Here is a 17,816-nt window from a genome sequence, read left to right as displayed (position 1 = left end):
AACACCTTCACATTGCCCAGTATTACTGGATTAACCATGCAGTTTAATGATCTTAACTGCTTCCTAGACAGTGGCAGTTTTTTGTTTTTTGTGTGTATGTATTTGTTGTTGTTAGTACCTTTTTTTTTTTGGAGACAGGGTCTCTCTTTGTGGCCCAGGCTGGAATGCGGTAGTGTAGTCTTGGCACAGTGCAACCTCCACCTCCTGGGCTCAAGCAATCCTCCCACATTAGCCTCCCAAGTGGCTGGAGCTACAGGTGCACAACACCAAGCCCAGCTAATTAGGTGTTTTACAGTCCTGTCATGGGCCCTAAAATACCTAATTAGCTGGGCATGGTGTTAGCTATGTTGTCTAGGCTGGTCTTCCTCAAGCGACCCGTTCACCTTGGCCTCCCAAAGTGCTGGGGTTACATGCATGAACCACTATCCTAGGCTGCTGCTGTTAATACTTTCTTTTGCTAAATTGTGTCTGTCGATCATGTAGGGGAAATCTGAGAAGACAGCCAGTAGAGATCGTTCTGTTTTTTTTCAAAGACATTGCCAAAGTCAGGTCAGATCATCAATTTTTTGGTTACTACGATTCAACCTTGCTTGACAGAGTCACCGGAGATGGAAGCTTCTTTATTTTGTTACTGACCTGTAGGTTTTTTGGGCTCAGTTGCTGTTGCTTATTTCCTCAGATGATCATACTTGCACCGTCCTTGGATTATATCCTGTGGGTTGTCAAATGAACTTTGGTCCTGTTCAGAACCACGCAGTTCCATATTTAAAAATGAAAAGCTAACTGCAGATTGGTAAACTAGACTTTTTTTTACAACCTTTAATGGTTTTGTGTTTAGTTGGAACTTTGGTGGATCCTTGACACATTGCTCTGACAGTAACCTTGTATGATGTCTTCCTTTACAACCAAAGCTCTCTTTTGTTCATTATCTTGTTTGATCCAGGCAGCAACTCTGCAAGTAGATGGCCCCACTATGATGGTGGAAGGTACAGGATGATACCATATCCTGGGAAGAGGAAGGAAGTGGATTCAGGCACTGGAACCAGTAAATCATGTGGTAGAGGGCTTCTCGTGTCAAAATCTGGTTTTTTCCCCCGCAATATCACAAAACTGGTCCATACTAACTTTTCAGAGCGTATTATTGTCCTTAGAGTGAAATGTCATGTTACTCTATTTAACTTTCTTCTTGATTAGAGCCTGAGGGTTTTTTAACATTTTCTTCTTTAATCTTGTAGTATTGGTTCATTACTGTAAAGTTGTTTTTTCTTTTTCCTAGAAAACCAAGGTTATAGCAAAGTAACTTGTATTCTCATAGGGTAAAGGAGACCTTCAGAAGTATACAATTCATCTATACCTTTAAATTATCAATCATAAACACTGTAGTTATGTGACACATTCTCTGGACATTTGTTTTATTACAGTCACTTTCCCAACAAAGTGTCACATAACAGTGTTCTTTTGTTCCTTGGATCAACTGTTAATTAGTTTTCCCTCAATAGACCATATCTTCAGTGAAGTAGACAGAATACTCTGATCTCGCTCAGTATTTTCTGGTGCACGGATCCCCTGCTTCCTCTTGCCATTGCTTGTTTCACCTCAGAGGTGTATCTAAGAAACAAAATGCATTCAAACACAGTTATAATCAATTTCAAGTATGTGTTGTGGATGGATTAGGAAATAACTCATCTTTTTAACTCTTCCACTTTTAGGCTAAAAGAATTTCTTTCTTTTGCATTGACAAATTTCTGTTACTCTTGTTCCAAAAAGCACATCGTTTTAAAAAGGCTGAATTTACTTGGGCATTTGTAGGCATACTCTGATTTATTTGAATTTACTTTTGTCAGTTCTGTTTATAGTTTTCATTAATGATATTACCAGTAATAAAACTACATTTGCCTATTTTGGGAAATGCCCCATTTTGATACTGTCTAAACATAGCCAAAATGAATTTCGAAGTATAATTTCCAGTATCTTTAGGAAGCAACACATTATTCAACTTCTGACCTCAGAATGGGACAAGTGAGACCGTGTTTGAAAAACATTTAGTAAAAAGCCTGGCATATAGGAAGTGCACAGTAAATGCTCTACAATTATTACTACAAAGCTGATGCCTGTTTGTATAGTGGTAGTTATAGGATGCACAGCCAGGTCTTTTATTCCATTATCTTTCCCTCACCAAAGTTTTGTTCTTCCAGCTTTCCCTTAGTGTATCATCCCGTAGTTACTGTGATCTCATGAGGAAGAGGTGGTTCGGTTGATATTTAGGGCAATGGTTCCTAGACTTGGAGAAACACGTATAAGGTGCTAAGATTTTATTTTGGCAAGGACATTAGGAAAAAGTCTGTCATCTGCTTTCATCGTCATTTTTAAAAGAGGTAGAAGATAACTGTGTGTGTGTCTGTGTGTCTGTGTATGTGTGTGTCTATGTAATAGGACTGTCTTTTAATTTCAATTTATGAAAAATCGACATTGTCTTTATCTCATTTCACAGTGATCTGGAGGACACTGTGTTGGACCTGTAGTCTGTGGATTGGCACTAACTGATGTGAGACATGAAGGTCAAATGAAAGTCAGGATAGGAGAGTGAAGATTGTTGAGGGAAGAAAAAAGCTTTCTTTTCTAGTGTTTTTTATTTTTAGTTTTTTGGAGTCTCGCTCTGTCATCCAGTCTGGAGTGCAGTGGCTCGATCTTAGCTCACTGCAACCTCCACCTCCCAAGTTCAAGCAATTCTCCTGCCTCAGCCTCCTGAGTAGCTGGGATTATAGGCACCTGCCACCACACCCGGCTATTTTTTTCGGTTTTAGTAGAGACAGCATTTCTCCATGTTGGTCAAGCTGGTCTTGAACTCATGACTTCAGATGATGCACCTGCCTTGCCTTCCCAAAGTGTTGGGATTATAGGCATGAGCCACCACACTGGTATTCTTTTAGAGAAAGTCTCGAGCTGTTTTCGGTTCTGAAAATTGATTGCGTTATAGACGTTACTATAATGCTCAGAACCTGTGTTTCATGGGTTTATATGTCATTCATGCAAATTTCCAGTTGTCCAGAATAACTAGAAAATAAGTTGATGGGACGGATACTAACTCAGAGTTCACATGCATTTTCTCCTGGTGTGCTTTACTAGTTAGAGGGAACATGGGTGAAAGACAAATACTACAAAAAGCAAGGAGATAGACTATCCCCTTGTAGAATGCCTTTACAAGTCCACGTTGATACTCATTATTCTATATCTAGTACTACAGTTGCCTCATAATTTTATGAACAGGATCAGATTCCTGTTTCTGTTAAGTTTCTGAATCAGAATAACTGGGAGAAAGAATAATAAAGAGAACTATTCGGCTGACAGAGTATCATTTGGCTGAGGACAGTTTTAATGGAGACACAGGTGCCATAGGAGCTCACAGGTGCATTTCCCTTTCAGAATCTTTCCTCATCCCTGTGCACTTGCTTCATGCGTTTGTGAGCGACTCATGCTTCATGCATTTGTGAGTGACTGAGGTAAATGAGCTTGGCTTAGATGGTTTTTAAGATTCGTTCTAAACCTGATATTTTGGGAGATGGTTTCTGAAGCAGAAAAACTTTCTTAGCTAAATGTGACCTAATTTTGATCCTGATTGCTCCCGCAAACTGTTGATGGCATCTGGAAGGCATGGCAGACTCTTCAGTAGACCAAGTGCAAGTGCTGTGGCCACCATCTTGAAAGCTCCTATGTGAGTTTTTCTTTCCTTTCTCTCCCTATCTGGAGTGTCCCCCATCTAGCCATTTCTAAAGCTTCCTTTTCAGTCCCAACTGCTGTATTATTTAAACCCCATCTACAGCACTCACTGCAAGCAATGCTCAAATCTGCTTTTGTATTTGAAAACAAAGCTTTAAAAGCAGCTAGGGGAGCCACAGAGAAGAGTAGTGATTTTGTGACAATGGCCTAAATCCAAGAAGTGCATTTAGAAAGAGTTTTCGTTTTAAGCAGAATTGGCTTCAGCATGTTTGTCCATTGAAAATGGGAATACTGAGCCCGTGCATAGATAAACCCCCTGATGGAAACTGGAGATTTTTGTTAAAGGTAGAGGTGTATGTACACTATGGGATTGTATTCCACAATTCTGTAAAGCTCTTTAAAATGCTTTCATAACCGTTCAAATAATTCATTCTGCATTTAGAATATGCTCTCTCACACTCCATCATATTTGTAGGGTTACTCCTTAAATGAGGCTTTGTTGTTCTTGTAGGAAATGAATGGTTAGATGTTTTTGTAAGTCGCTTCTGCCTTCTCTAAGATGCATAGCTAGGAATAGGTGCCTAACAGCATGCTCTGTACTTCCTAATCAATCAGGTAATAATTGATTACACTTGCATGAGCTTTTCAACCCTGACAGTTTCACTGTAAGATAAAGAGAATTGTAAGATGCAATTATAAGCATACATTCCATAAAATGCACTGAGGCAGAGAGCAAGAAAGAATTCTTGTGCAGGAAGGGAAGGTATTTGAATTGTCTAAGAAGGGAGTCAAGGGTTGTAAATTTTAAGAGTAAGAATGAAATGTTTGCAAAGAGTATTGATTTATTTCTTGGAGAAGGAGACCTTGCAAAACATCTAAGAGGAAGCAGGATTGGAGGATGCAGTTTCATGAAGATAGTAGAACACTCATCTTTGAAGAGGTGAAGAAGATGCTAAGAGCCAATGTTAGAAGCAAATCTGATTGATCAGTCATTGTAATTAAAGTCTGAAAAGCTGGCCATTAGCAATACCTCTAAACTTATGCCAGAAAAAGAAGTCATAGTACTGGGGAAAGTCTCTGCAGGGAAGGGCAAGGCCCACAGGAGGAAAATCAGATGGCACATTCAACCTCCTAACTATATGCTTCTGGGGGAGAGGCCGAGTGAGGTGTCCAGTTGCCTGCTCCCAAATGAATTCCAGAACGGTGAACCGAGGGGGAGGCTGTGCTGGGGCAATTAGTCAGCAGCCATGCCTGGAGGCCATGGTACCATCTGTATAACAGAGAAACAGTTTTCCCTGATGAAAAATCAATCTCCAGAGGCAACAGTTACAATCCCTGAAAGAACAAGAGGTCCCAGACCGGACTTCCATGAAATACCACAGAAGCTAATGAGCCAGTGTGGGTCATATGAGGTACGCCTGGCTGAGAGAGCAATGCCTGGGCCTCTAGAGGGGTAGAGCCCAGGCATTTTATGAATGCCTTGAAATACAGCCAGGTAAACACCTGGAGGATATTTTCATTTTGCTAAATGTTAATCTATAGAGAGAACAGGAGAAAAAGGAAAACAAGTTAGTGGCCTGATATAAACAACTACTTACCATGGAACTCTCACAAAGGAGCCTTAGACACGGCCTTGTCGGGGGAGAACAGCGTTTGAATAAGTGTTGATCCAAAGAGAATGCTTGGCCTTTATGGATACAAACACTGATTATATGCTCAAAGCCATTGACGTAGTATGATTTCTCTTATTTTTCTCCTCATGAAGTACTTGAAGCTGGCTTTTTAAGCACAAGGATGTAATGTAGGGATGGTGATTGTCAGATTATGACTTCGGGAATACAAGAGTCACAGAATGTTTTTGGTGAACAATCTGTTTCCCCAAACTCAGCCTCATCCCTTTAACCCATATTATCAGAAAGATGCATTTCAGGATACTGCATCCCACAAGGTTCTGACATTAACCAGCAGTCTACCACAAAGAACAAGCATATTTAGCAAGAGAGGTTCTACTTTTTACTGTTAGCAAGACGTGTTAAATTAAATGGAAGCCTTTTCTTCCTCCTTCCTTTTTTACTCTAGCTTTTAGATTGCCTGAACAGAAGAAAGAGGCTAAGCAAAATGGAAATACTTTACTCCCAACCAAATGGGAATAGATTATAGAAGAGAAAATTGGAATCTAATGTTCAAACACCCCCTCTTCTGGAGCCAGTAGAGAATCTGGCATGTTTCAGTCAAGTTGTAGTATTTAAGCAAACAAGTATACATAAAATACTAAACTAGTTTAGCCTGAGCTCAGCCATGTAGTAACTTTTTAAGTACTGTCTGCAAATTGTTCTCCTGTAGGCTGGCTATACACCTGTCACTGTTCTGATGTGTGTGCTTCTAATGGAAAACACTGATTTTAAGGAATTACACTGTATTTGCTTCCCGCTTCTGGATTTAAGAGCTTTATTTTAACTTACTGTGTTAAAGTATAAAGTATTATTTTTCAACAATTCATCAAAGCAAGTTAGGTGAGGTACTGTTTACTTCTTTTTATTTTTAAGATGAAATCTTGCTCTGTCACTTAGGCTGGAGTGCAGTGGCATGATCTGGGCTCACTGTAACCTCTGCCTCCTGGGTTCAAGCAATTCTCTTGTCTCAGCCTCCCAAGTAGCTGGGATTATAGGCTTGTACCACCGGGCCTGGCTAATTTTTGTATTTTTGGTAGAGAAGGGGTTTTGCTATGTTGGCCAGGCTGGTCTTGAACTCCTGATCTCAGGTGATCTGCCCACATCAGCCTTCCAAAGAGCTGGGATTACAGGCATGAGCCACCACACCTGGCCTTTTTTTTTTTTTTTTTTTTTTAAAAGAGACAGTATATCATTTCGTGGCTCACGCTGGAGTGCAGCAGCACAATCATAGCTGATTAGTACCTTGAGGTCCTGGCCTGAAATGATCCTTCTGCCTCAGTCTCCTGAGTAGCTAGGAAAACAAGCATTTATCACTATGCCCGGCTGATTTTAATTTTTTTGTAGAGATGAGGGGTTTCACCATCTTGCGTAGGCTGGTCTCAAACTCCTGGGCTCAAGTGATACTCCTGGCTTGGCCTCACAAAGTGCCAGGATTACAGCCATGAGCCATTGCATCTGGCCTTCTATTTTATATTTGAGTCAAGCTACAGACAAGGTTAAGACTACTGCCTCAGTGCCCTCCACTAGTAAACAGAACCACCGCTACAATGGTGGTTCTTCTGACTCATTTCACTATGGCTTACCACATGATGCTGCCATTTTAATCATTGAGCTGAAATATGCATTCTGTTCCTTAATCCCTGGCTTTTTGACTCAATTTTACTAGACTTGTACTTCTGTTTTAGGGTGGAAAGCCTGTGCTTGAGTCTATTTGTCTTTGTAGTGTACCTAATCATTTGACCTGGTAATTTCGGAAGGTTTGAGCCATTTTGCTAAGGTAGGCAGCAACCTTAAGACCATTTACTAAACTCATATTCAGGGAAAACGGGCCCTTTCCTCACAATGAGGAAAGTGTTTGGTTTACTTAGCATGGTCCTTTTTAGGGCTGAGGCTGATAGTTTGAAGGAGTATTCTGGTGAGATGGTCAAAACATATTCCATGTGACAGCTCTTGTTTCTGTGCATCGAAGATTTTAAACCTTGAAGAGAAAGCTTGGAGTCCAAAGAAAGAATTGTGCAATTGCAATAAACACATAGCCTTGCAGACTCCAAGATAGCGGCTGTCTGTGGGGACAGAGTACAGAAAATGCAGTGATTTATATCAACCAGAGGGAACAGGCCCTCAGGCACTGTAAGTGAAGAGTAGTGCTTTCACTTAAGGAAACTTAACTCTTTAAGGACTCGCCCAAACTCACTTTGTTGAGTATCTGAAACCCCGGAAATGTGCAGGTTTTCGTCTTCTAACTGCAGCTGAATGAGGGAATAGAGCCTTTGCATTTAAATTGCTCGAGTTTATCTGATTAGGATAGATTTCAACCTTCACATGCTTAAGCTTGGCACAGAGTAGATGCTCAAAAGCTCTTGAATTGGTCATAGTTCTTTTTCTCGGATTCTTTTTATTTCAAAGTGTATCAGAAGCACTCATCTTTGAAATCAGAGGCTTGTTCTCAAAATGCAAGAGGAAGAGAGAAATCTAGTAAAGTTCTCGAGTTGGTGCTGTTGATTACCTTGTGAATGGAGATCACAGTATGTGAAGAGTTGAAGTCTAGTTTGTCTCACCAAGTCGCTGAACAGCCCCGTGATCTGAGAGGTACCAGCAGCAGTTTCACTGCATTCTCCTACCTGAAAGAACATGAAATACGCTTTGCTATTTAATACAGCCCTAGGAACCAAGTGAACCTCATTCACAACTCTGCCTGGATAGGACAGCTCTGCATGCACTGTTCCCAGCAGAGTGAGTAGTGCCTTCATGATTCAGGGACATTTTGTACTTCCCGAAGAGTCAGGTACAAGTCTGCCAGATTCTGGCAAAGTGTAATTAGGGTCTGTGAAGCATTTTATGTGGTGGAGGTTCTTGATAGTACAGATGTTCCTGCATACCCTCAGTGCTCCTGTCTTCACTCTCGGCCACTCTTACAAGTACACTGTCATCACCCTTTGATGTACTTTAAGAACACAGGCACACCTTGTTGAATTGTGCTTCACCTCAGTGTCCTTTTCAGTTACTGCCTTCTTTTTCCTTTTTAACAAATTGAAGCTTTGTGGCAACCCTGCGTCACAAGACCGTAGGTGCCATTTCTCAATAGCATGTAGTCAATTTGCGTCTCTGTTTCACATTTTGGTAATTTTCACAATATTTCAAACTTTATTGTAACTTTTACAGTGATCTGTTATTCACGATCTTTGATGTTACTGTTGCAGTTGTTTCAGGGTGCCAGGAACAGTACCCACAGAAGACAGCTAATGAAAGTTGTGTGTGAAGTTCTGCCATTCCCCTGTCTCTCTTCCTCCACTTGGCCTTTTCTATACTCCAAATTTCAATTTTTTAATTGAAATCGGGTCAGTCAATAACCCTACAATGACCTTTGAGTGTTCAACTGAAAGAAAGCGTCAAAAATCAAAAGCTTGAAATGATTAATTAAAGCTCAGTGAGGAAGGCATGTCAAAAACTGAGATAGGCTGAAAGCTTGGTGTCTTGCACCAAGCACATATCCAAGTTGTAAATGCAAAGGAAAGTTCTTGAAGGAGATTAAAAGTGCAGTTCCAATGAACAGACAGATGATAAAGTGAAATAGCCTTATTGCTGATATGGAGAAAACTGAAGTGGTCTGGATAGAAAAATCAAACCAGCCACAACAATCCGTTAAGCCAAAGCCTAATCCAGAGCAAGGCCCTAACTCTCTTCAGTTTCTCTGAAGGACGAGAGAGGTGAGGAAGCTGCAGAAGAGAGAAGTCTGAAGCTAGCAGAGATTGGTCGGTGAGGTTGGAGGAAAGAAGCCATCTCCTTAACGTAAAAGTACAAGGCGAATCAGCAACTGCTAATGGATAAGCTGCAGGAAGTTATCCAGAAGACCTAGCAAGATCACTGATGAAAGTGGCAACACTAAACAACAGATGGTTCAAGGTAAATGAAACAGCCTTCTATCGAAGATGCCATCTAGATGTTTCATAGCTGAACACGAGAAGTCAGTACCTGGCTTTAAAAGACAGATTGATTATCTTATTAGGGGCTAATACAACTGGTGACTTTCACTTTAAGCCATTGCTCATTTACTATTCCAAAAATAGTTTATTAATGAAATTTATGGAATATTATGAATCTTTTGTCATTTCAACAATGTACAAAGCATCTTCACCAGGCGTCCTCAATACTTATACTAAATCTATTCTTCCAGTGCTCTGTAAATGGAACAACAAATCCTGGTTGACAGCACATCTGTTTACAGCATGTCTTACTGAATTATTATTTTTTAACTGAAACAAAGTCTTGCTCTGTCACCCAGGCGGGAGTGCAGTGGCGCAGTCTTGGCTCACTGCAACCTCCACTGTCTGTGCTCAAGTGATTCTCCTTCCTCAGCCTCCTGAGTAGCTGGGATTACAGGCACCCACCACGACGCCCAGCTAATTTTGTATTTTTAGTAGAGTTGTGGTTTCACCATTTTGGCTAGGCTAGTATTGAACTCCTCACCTCAGGTGATGATCCACCCTCCTTGGCCTCACAAAGTGCTGGGATTACAGGTGTGAGTTGCCAGCCTGGCCGGTTTACTGAATTTATGTCCACTGTTGAGACCTACTGCACAGAGAGGAAAAAAGGATTCCTTTCAAAATATTAGTGCCCATTGGCAATGTACCTTGTCATCCAAGAGCTGTCATAGGGATGTACAAATAGGTTGATGTTGTTTCCATGCCTGTTAATGCAATATCCATTCTGTAGCCCATGGGTAAGAAGTAATTTCCACATTGAAGTCTTATTTAAGAAATATGTTTTGTAAGGCCATGGCTGCTATAGATTATGATTCCTCTGATCGATCTGTGCAAAAGAAATTGAAAACCTTCTGGAAATGATTTACCATGTTAGAGATCATTGAGAACATTCGTGATTCATGGGAGAAGGTCACAGTATCAGAATCAACAGGAATTTGGGAGAAGTGGATTCCAGTCCTCATGGATGACTTTCAGGGGCTCAAGACTTCACTGGAGGAAGTCACTGCAGGTATGGTGGAGATAGCAAAAGAATTAGAATTAGAAGTGGAGCCTGGGGACTCCTGGACTGAACTGCTATAATATCACGATGAAACTTGAACGGATGAGGAGTTGCGTCTACAGATGAGCAACGAAATCAGTTTCTGGAGATGGACGCCTGGTGAAAATGCTTTGTACATTGTTGAAATGACAAAAGATGTATAATATTCCATAAAATTCATTAATTAAGCAGTGGCAGGGTTTGTGAGAATTGACTCCAATTTTAAAAGAAGTTCTGATATGGGCAACATGCTATCAAACAGCATGGCATACTACAGAAAAATTTTCCCAGAGTAAGTCAAAGCAGCAGACTTCATGGTTGTCCTGTTTTAAGAACTTGCCACATCCTTCAGCAGCCCTCTTTCTGATCAGTCATTAGCCATCAGCATGGAGGCAGGAACTTCCACCAGCAAAACCATTGCAACCAGCTGAAGACTCAAATGATTGTTAGCAATTTTTAGCAATGAAGTATTTTAACATTAAGAAATGTACTTTTTAAAAGATATAATTCTTTGGCACACTTAGTAGTTATGTTTACTACAGTGTAGTGTAAACATGATTTCTGTATGCACTGGGAAACCGAAAAATTCTTACGACATGCTTCATTGAAATACTAGCTTTATTTTGATGGTCTGGAACCAAACCTGCAATATCTGCATCTCCAAGGCATGCCTGTATTTAGGGCATGGCACACACAAAGGGGGGCTACGTATTAAATACTTACTCCCCGTTTGATATCTGAAGTGATTTGAAATCGTTGAAAGATGCTGACTTAAGATGGTCATCTGACTACTACCAAGCATTCATGATTATCTATAAAATTTCCACATGGAACCATGTATATGTGAATATTGAAACTATGGAATTTTAGTGAGCAATTTTTATTAAAAGCATTTTTGTGTGCTAGGCATTGTGCATAGCATTTTTTTTATTCCATAGTAATTTGGGGTCACATTTTAAGGTATGGCATCATAAATAAAAAGGTTTATTTCTTCACTTGATATTCAATAAAATGTCTTAGATTGTTGTTAGGGATTTAAATGTGAAATTTAAATAGCAGATCATTTCGAAGTGTTGCACAAGTGTGGCAGGTATCTTTAAATAAACCCTTTTTTCGCTTGTGTTAGTAATATAGATAAGACATTGTATAAAAATGCTCAGATTTACAAACTCAGTGTTGTATTGATAGACCGGTGGTTGTCATTTTGGTCCACATATTAGAATCACCTTAGTAATTCTTTAGCCACACTGGTGCCTGGGTCCCTTTCTGATCCATTAAGTCAGACTCTCTGAGGGGTGACACTGAGCATCTTTGCATATTGCTTCCAGAAGGGAATGGATTCGTGCCTTTTGCATTCTCCTTGCGTAATCTCATGTTTTATAGCCCCTGGACTGCAGTGTTTCTCAGTGGAGTTGCATTCACTCAGTTGAACTGCAGAGAACTCTTCATTCCTGAGTGCCTTCAGCAGATACTTTAGGGGCTGCTGTATATCAGGTGTGATGGCTAGCATCTTCTGGGAGAGAGTTGATCCCTCCTTCTGGAGTTTATACTTTTTGTTTTGGGCAAAAGGAGGAGTCTTCTCAAAGTCTAAATGCACCATTAACAGGATCATCTTATTTTGTTGACAGACTTAACCTGATTCTTAGATCTGGACTGGGTTTTCCGAATCATTTTCCGTTACTTGATGCTTTTTCTCATGTGTGGATTTGGTTTCTCTTTAACTGCATTCCACATTTGGATTTGTTTATCATTTTCAGCAGGTCAGTCCCACCAGCACTCCCCTCAAAGTGGTCTGTGGTTATTCACCAAGGAATTATTTTTGTTTGTCTATTATGATGAAAGAAACAGTAAATTCCTTTTCTTTTTCTAGAACCATAAGCTTCAGAGTTATAATTAAACAGCATTTCCTGTTTAGGGAAAAAGTGTGTTAACACTGTGGAAGAAATAATAGCAAAGCAAATAGTATCAACTAAACCATAATGAACCCATCGTTTCAGGGTGAAACATTTAAAACCGTTAAGGTATTTTGCCTTGTTTTGCTTCAAATAGAGCATAAGTGTCACAATCCCCCTTTGCTTCCTCATAGCAATCTCTTCCCCACCCCCCAAATATGATTTAAAATCTTGATAGAGCACAAGCACCAGGAATACAACACACATTCAATTAGGCCGAGATTTTTCACTGACCTAAATAACAGCTCATTCATGAGATAATGTGACCTGCAGTCAGATAGAAAAATCTGTTGCTTGAGCTGGGATCAGCCTGGCATAGTACAAACCCTCTGGTGGTCAGGGATCATCTAAAATTAGACCAGGTAGAAAACTACTGCGAAAGCTTTGTGGGCCCAGTCTCCATTTCAGGAATACTTCTTTCTCAAGATGTGTGTGTCATTTGTCACCCAGACTATCCCTGGTAATCTTGTAATGCACATCTCGATTAGCGTGAAGTGCTTGCTATCCAAGTGAAGTTCCTTGCTATCCAAGGCATCAAGCAGTTTGAGCAGTTAAGCAATCTGTTTCTTACGGGTGAGTTTCCGTTCATGACTTAATGGAGCTCACCTTCTGTTAAACAAGGTCTCCTCTCTGGAGAGGTGGTCAGTGTATCTTGGGATTTTCAGATAGCCATAAGTTTGGCAAACATTGCCATTATCAAAACAATACCTGTCCTAGAAACGAATATATGGTATTGTGTATGCAAGTGTTTGTCTTACAGTGATGCATTTTCAAAAATGTGAGATGGTCATCCTGTTTCCTCAGGTTTCTTTTAGTAGATCTGGTGGGCAATTCTTGAACTGCTAAAGGGAAATCCCTTACTACTGAAATGACCTCAGATTCTTTTTGGAAAGAGAAGGGTAGAAATAAATGCAATATACAAATTAGTTTGCTATCCAGTGAACCATCTAGTGTGATGGTTAGAGGTTTCTTGGATCATTAGAATCATAAGGAGCTCCAGTCACTGTTTTTGATTTATCCATGTCAAAATGAGAGGGGAAAACCCAAGGATGTGGTTTTTCTCTTTGAACCAATAGGGAAAAACTTAAATCTAAAATAAGAAGTACAGGCTTTATTCATTCTACACATGTTTATGGAGCATCAGTGAACAAGGCAGACAAATCCCGCCCCCCACCCTTGCTGAGTGTGCACTCTAGTGAGGACTACAGATGCTATAAATAAAACAACCTACTTAGAAGATACCATGGTCGGGTGGGGGACAGGAGTGTGGTGTGGTAGGAATAGAGCAGGGCAGAGGGAAGGTTGCTGTTTTAAATAGGATATCAGGGTGGGCTTTATCCAGAAGGAGCAATTGAAATTAAACCAGGAAGCTGCTGAGGGATTCGGCCATGTGCTTATGAGGGATAGAGCAGTCCAGGCAGAAGGTAGGTGCACTGGAAGTGCCTGGTAAAGAAGGAGTGTACCTGGGATGTTGGAGAAAACTGAAGGCCAGTGTGCTGCTGCAGAGGGAGTGGGGAGGAGGCAGAAAAGAGATAAGGCCACAGGAAGTGGGGTCCTGGCCACACAGGGCCTTGGAAGGAGTTGGCTTTCCATGACACTGGGAGTAAAGCTTTGGAGGGATTTGAGCAGAGGAATGAGCTGGCTTCATTGTGTGCCCTGGCATTCATCAGGTGTTTGGTAACTATTTTTTTTTTCTTAAACTTCATATTTTTTTCTGAAACTATACACTCCTTCCTTTTTTCCCCCCCTCTCTGAAAATTATAGCAACAATAGCTCATACTTGCTATGGTGGGTATGCTGTCAATCACTGTACATTGATTAACCCTGTGACCCTTCACAACAGCTGTAAACTGTACGCAACAGCTTTAAACCGTCATTTTATAGGTGAGGAGACTGAGACTCTGAGAGCTTGAGTCACTCAAGGGCAGAGTCAGTATTCGGGCCCAGGCAGTGGATCTCCCACTTACAGCAGGGTTTGCTCTTTGCCGGGATGTGGGAGGAGCTAGGAGACTTGCATGTGTATATTGAAGCAAGAATGCCAGCTCCTGCTGCCTCTCCTCCCTACCCACGGAGACCACTGGTGTAGGTGCTCTGGGTTGAAAACAGCACAGTCAGGGTGACACCGTGCTTGGGTCTGTAGTTACTGTCATGTGGCATGATAGAACTCTTGCCTACAGGTAGAAATTATGATGAGGGACCTGAATTGGCAACTTTCACTTCACTCTCATTTCCCTCCAACATCCAGTTATTAGTCATTTAATGTCACTCTAGCTTTTTTTATGGCTTTTAATGATGTCATCTCATGAATTTCCTGTTGGATTTTGAAAGGAGGAACTTCAGCTTCTAATAGAAATGTATGAAGTGAAATAAGTTCTGAGGAGGAAGTCATTATAACCTCTTATGAGAGTACATAAATGTGTACATATTTGACAGATGAAAAACACTGGGCTTACTTAAAGTCATGATATTTTATGGCAACAGGCGTTCTAATAGCCAGTGCAAGTACGTTTTTGACGTGCAAGTCCTCCATTGGGGAACTTTCTTTCTGATTTTGCTAAGTAAAACTTTCTTGCAAATATGTAATATCGATAGCGCACTGCTCTTACTAATATATTGGAGCTGACTTCCTGTTTTCCAAGGAAAATGAGAATGCCTCTAAGTGCCTGTGTGACATAAATTCTACTTTTAAATAAGACTCCACACACAAGGCAAGGACAGTACAAGCTTTTTAGGAAGAAAACAACTGATGCAAGACAAACCAAATCTAAATATTGATTTACATTGGATCATAGCTCCTTAGACAACACCTCTTAGGGCCCACTGTTTCCCGAGCAAGAGACTCTGTGTTCTGGGTAGTTGTAAAAGAAATAGAACATGCTTCCCTTGTGTGTTTCAGTGGGTAGTGTACAAAGAACACAGGTTAGAGTCAGATCAGGCATGCATTTAAATCTCTTTTCCTATTTATTGGTTCTGAGACCTTGGGCAAGTTATTTAACCTTCTAAATCCCAGTTTCCCGTCTGTAAAGTGAAAATGGGAACATTCAGTTTGCAGGATTTTGAGAAGTAAAACCTAACATTAAACATAGATCCTCTGACCCCAGTAGGTACTTAGTAAATATTTCCTTCACTGTTGTCAGGGGTCACACAGCAGGGAATGTGGGGAGGATGAAAACATGTAACAGTCTCTTAGGAAAAAATCATAAAGTCATAGCGGGCAATTCTTACCCATTATGACAGTTATTTCACGTAGTGTAGAGATAGAACTGAATTTAGACTCATTTCCCCAAGGTCCCTATTGAGAACCTACTGTGTGCCATGCCTGATTCCAGATGCTGGGGAAACACAGTCTCTATGCTCATGATCTTTAAAGGTTAGTGGGAGAGCGGACATTGACCAAATACTCACACTAATCAGACCAATAAATGTCAAATTGCAACTGTGTTAGTGCTGTGAGAGAGAAGAAAATGATGTTATGAAATGGTGTAATAGGCAAATTTGACCAAATCAGGGGGATCCAGAAAACCTTACCTGAAAAGGTAGCAGTAACACCAGTATCTTAAAGGCAAGGAGTGCATGCAGCCCTCAGTATAACATCAGGGTCCCTTGAACCCCATTTTAATTTTGGAGTTTCTTTTTTTGAGATGCCTTAAGTGCTTTTAAGGATTGCTGTTGGATGAATTTAATCTTTCCTAGAGGTCTTACAAGGGAAAAACAGAACATTATTTCTTTTAGGGCAAAGAACAACTCATTCTGTCTTAGCATTACCACATTGTTCTTTTGGACCTTTTGTACATTTAAGACACATTTTGACATCTTAGTGATCTCATTTTTTCTGTGTCTTGAAACATTTTCCTGTCTGATCATCTGAGAAATTTGTTCATTCATGCTTATCAATTCCCAACCATACTAAAATAAAAGTTAGAAAAGCAAAGAGTGATGGGATCTACTCTAAGGCTGATGCAATACTGAAATGTTGTTTTATCTTGGAGTTTTCTTGCCGTATGACCCACAGTTTTTTGTATCTTTCAAGAAGGTTATAAAGGAAGTCAGGAGATGCTTTTATCTAAATTTTTAGAAAATCTCTAGTTGAACACAGTTGAGAATTGATAATTTTCTCCCATGATAACAAAGAAAAGGAAACTGATCAGGACCTCTGATGATTACCCCATGATTCAGAAGATAAATGCCAAAAGACAGAAACTCTCTAGACTCTAGATGATGGTGAAATTGATTGTATAAGTGAAATCTCAGATTCTTCAGATGAAGGTATCCCAGATAAATTTTCCTCAACTCAGGAATCAGTGAGTCAGTAATACATTTCAAAGGATAAAAAGGAAATACGGTATTTGTATCCAGTTAGTCATTCAGTAGGAAATACTTCATCATAGAACATTTTGCAGCAAAAACCTGGAGCTTTTGGTTTGTGCTAAAAGGACATGTGACAAATTCTTTCATCTTTTAAGATGTTTGTGTACCAAAAATTTACTTCATATGGTTTATAAATGGACAAATGCAGGTATGTATACAGAGGTGGTTAGAAGGAATATATGATGTAGAAATTTGCAAAGAATCATTGGCTTGTCACTCTAATTGACTGCACTAAATCCAAAAATGAAAGTGTTTCGTAATTATCAAGCCAGGAACATGGCTGTCCTTTCATCAGCAAAATTATGAGCCGTCAAATGTTAAGATACTGCATTTTGATGATGCAACTATAAAAAGACCTGGAAGTAGTGATAAGCTAGAACCGGTTAGAGCTACTTTCAGAACTAGAGTTAGCATTTGCAAGGTGGATACATTCCAGCTTCATTCCGGACAGTGGATGAGCAGTTAGTTGCGTTCAAAGGATGTTACCTATGTTGAGTATCTGTAGCTTCAAAGCCAGGAAAATAGAGTAAAAATTTGGGTTTGCTGTTTAAGTTACCACTAATGTTTCCAATAATGTTGTTTGTACTCTCATTTCATTCTTGTGTAAATCATTCATTAAATTCATTCAAAAAGTACAAATAGAAGAATAAAAGGGGCCCTTTGGTGATGACCCTTTTTCTTGGTACATAGTGAGTTCAGGCAAAAGAGGAGGGAAGAGAATTTCAGGTAGAGGGAACAATATGTGCAAAGGACTCGGGTTAGGAGAGAGGATTTGTTCATGTGGGAATGCAGAGAACACCATCAGTGGGTGAGGCTGGAGAGGAAGTGGGCAGCCGTGATCCAGGGACCTGTACACTCGGAGATTTCTGCCCTGATTCTGAGAGCAAGGGAATTAAGCAGAGGACAGGCATTGTCACACTTGGATTTTAAAAGTGATGATGGCATTTGAGGTGATTTTGAGCAGGCACTTGTATATAAGGGACTGGGCCTGGCAAGAGATTTCTGGCTGGAAGTGTGGACTTGAGGTTCATTTGCATGTAGTTCAGGTGAACATCGTGAGTCATGAAAATCTTGAGGGAAGATG

At 40.3% G+C, this 17,816-nt stretch overlaps 1 protein-coding gene across 39 annotated transcripts in view; it reads left to right on the top strand.

The window, feature by feature from the left end:
• The window catches only part of CELF2 (CUGBP Elav-like family member 2), an 859,904-nt gene that overhangs the window by 585,023 nt on the left and 257,065 nt on the right, over nt 1–17,816 (top strand). The window lies entirely within an intron of this gene.

This window comes from Callithrix jacchus, chromosome 7 (genome assembly GCF_049354715.1).
Source record: "Callithrix jacchus isolate 240 chromosome 7, calJac240_pri, whole genome shotgun sequence".
Lineage (NCBI taxonomy): Eukaryota > Metazoa > Chordata > Mammalia > Primates > Cebidae > Callithrix > Callithrix jacchus.
Note: the sequence above shows the minus strand (reverse complement) of the source record. Positions and strands in the feature narration are given on the sequence as shown.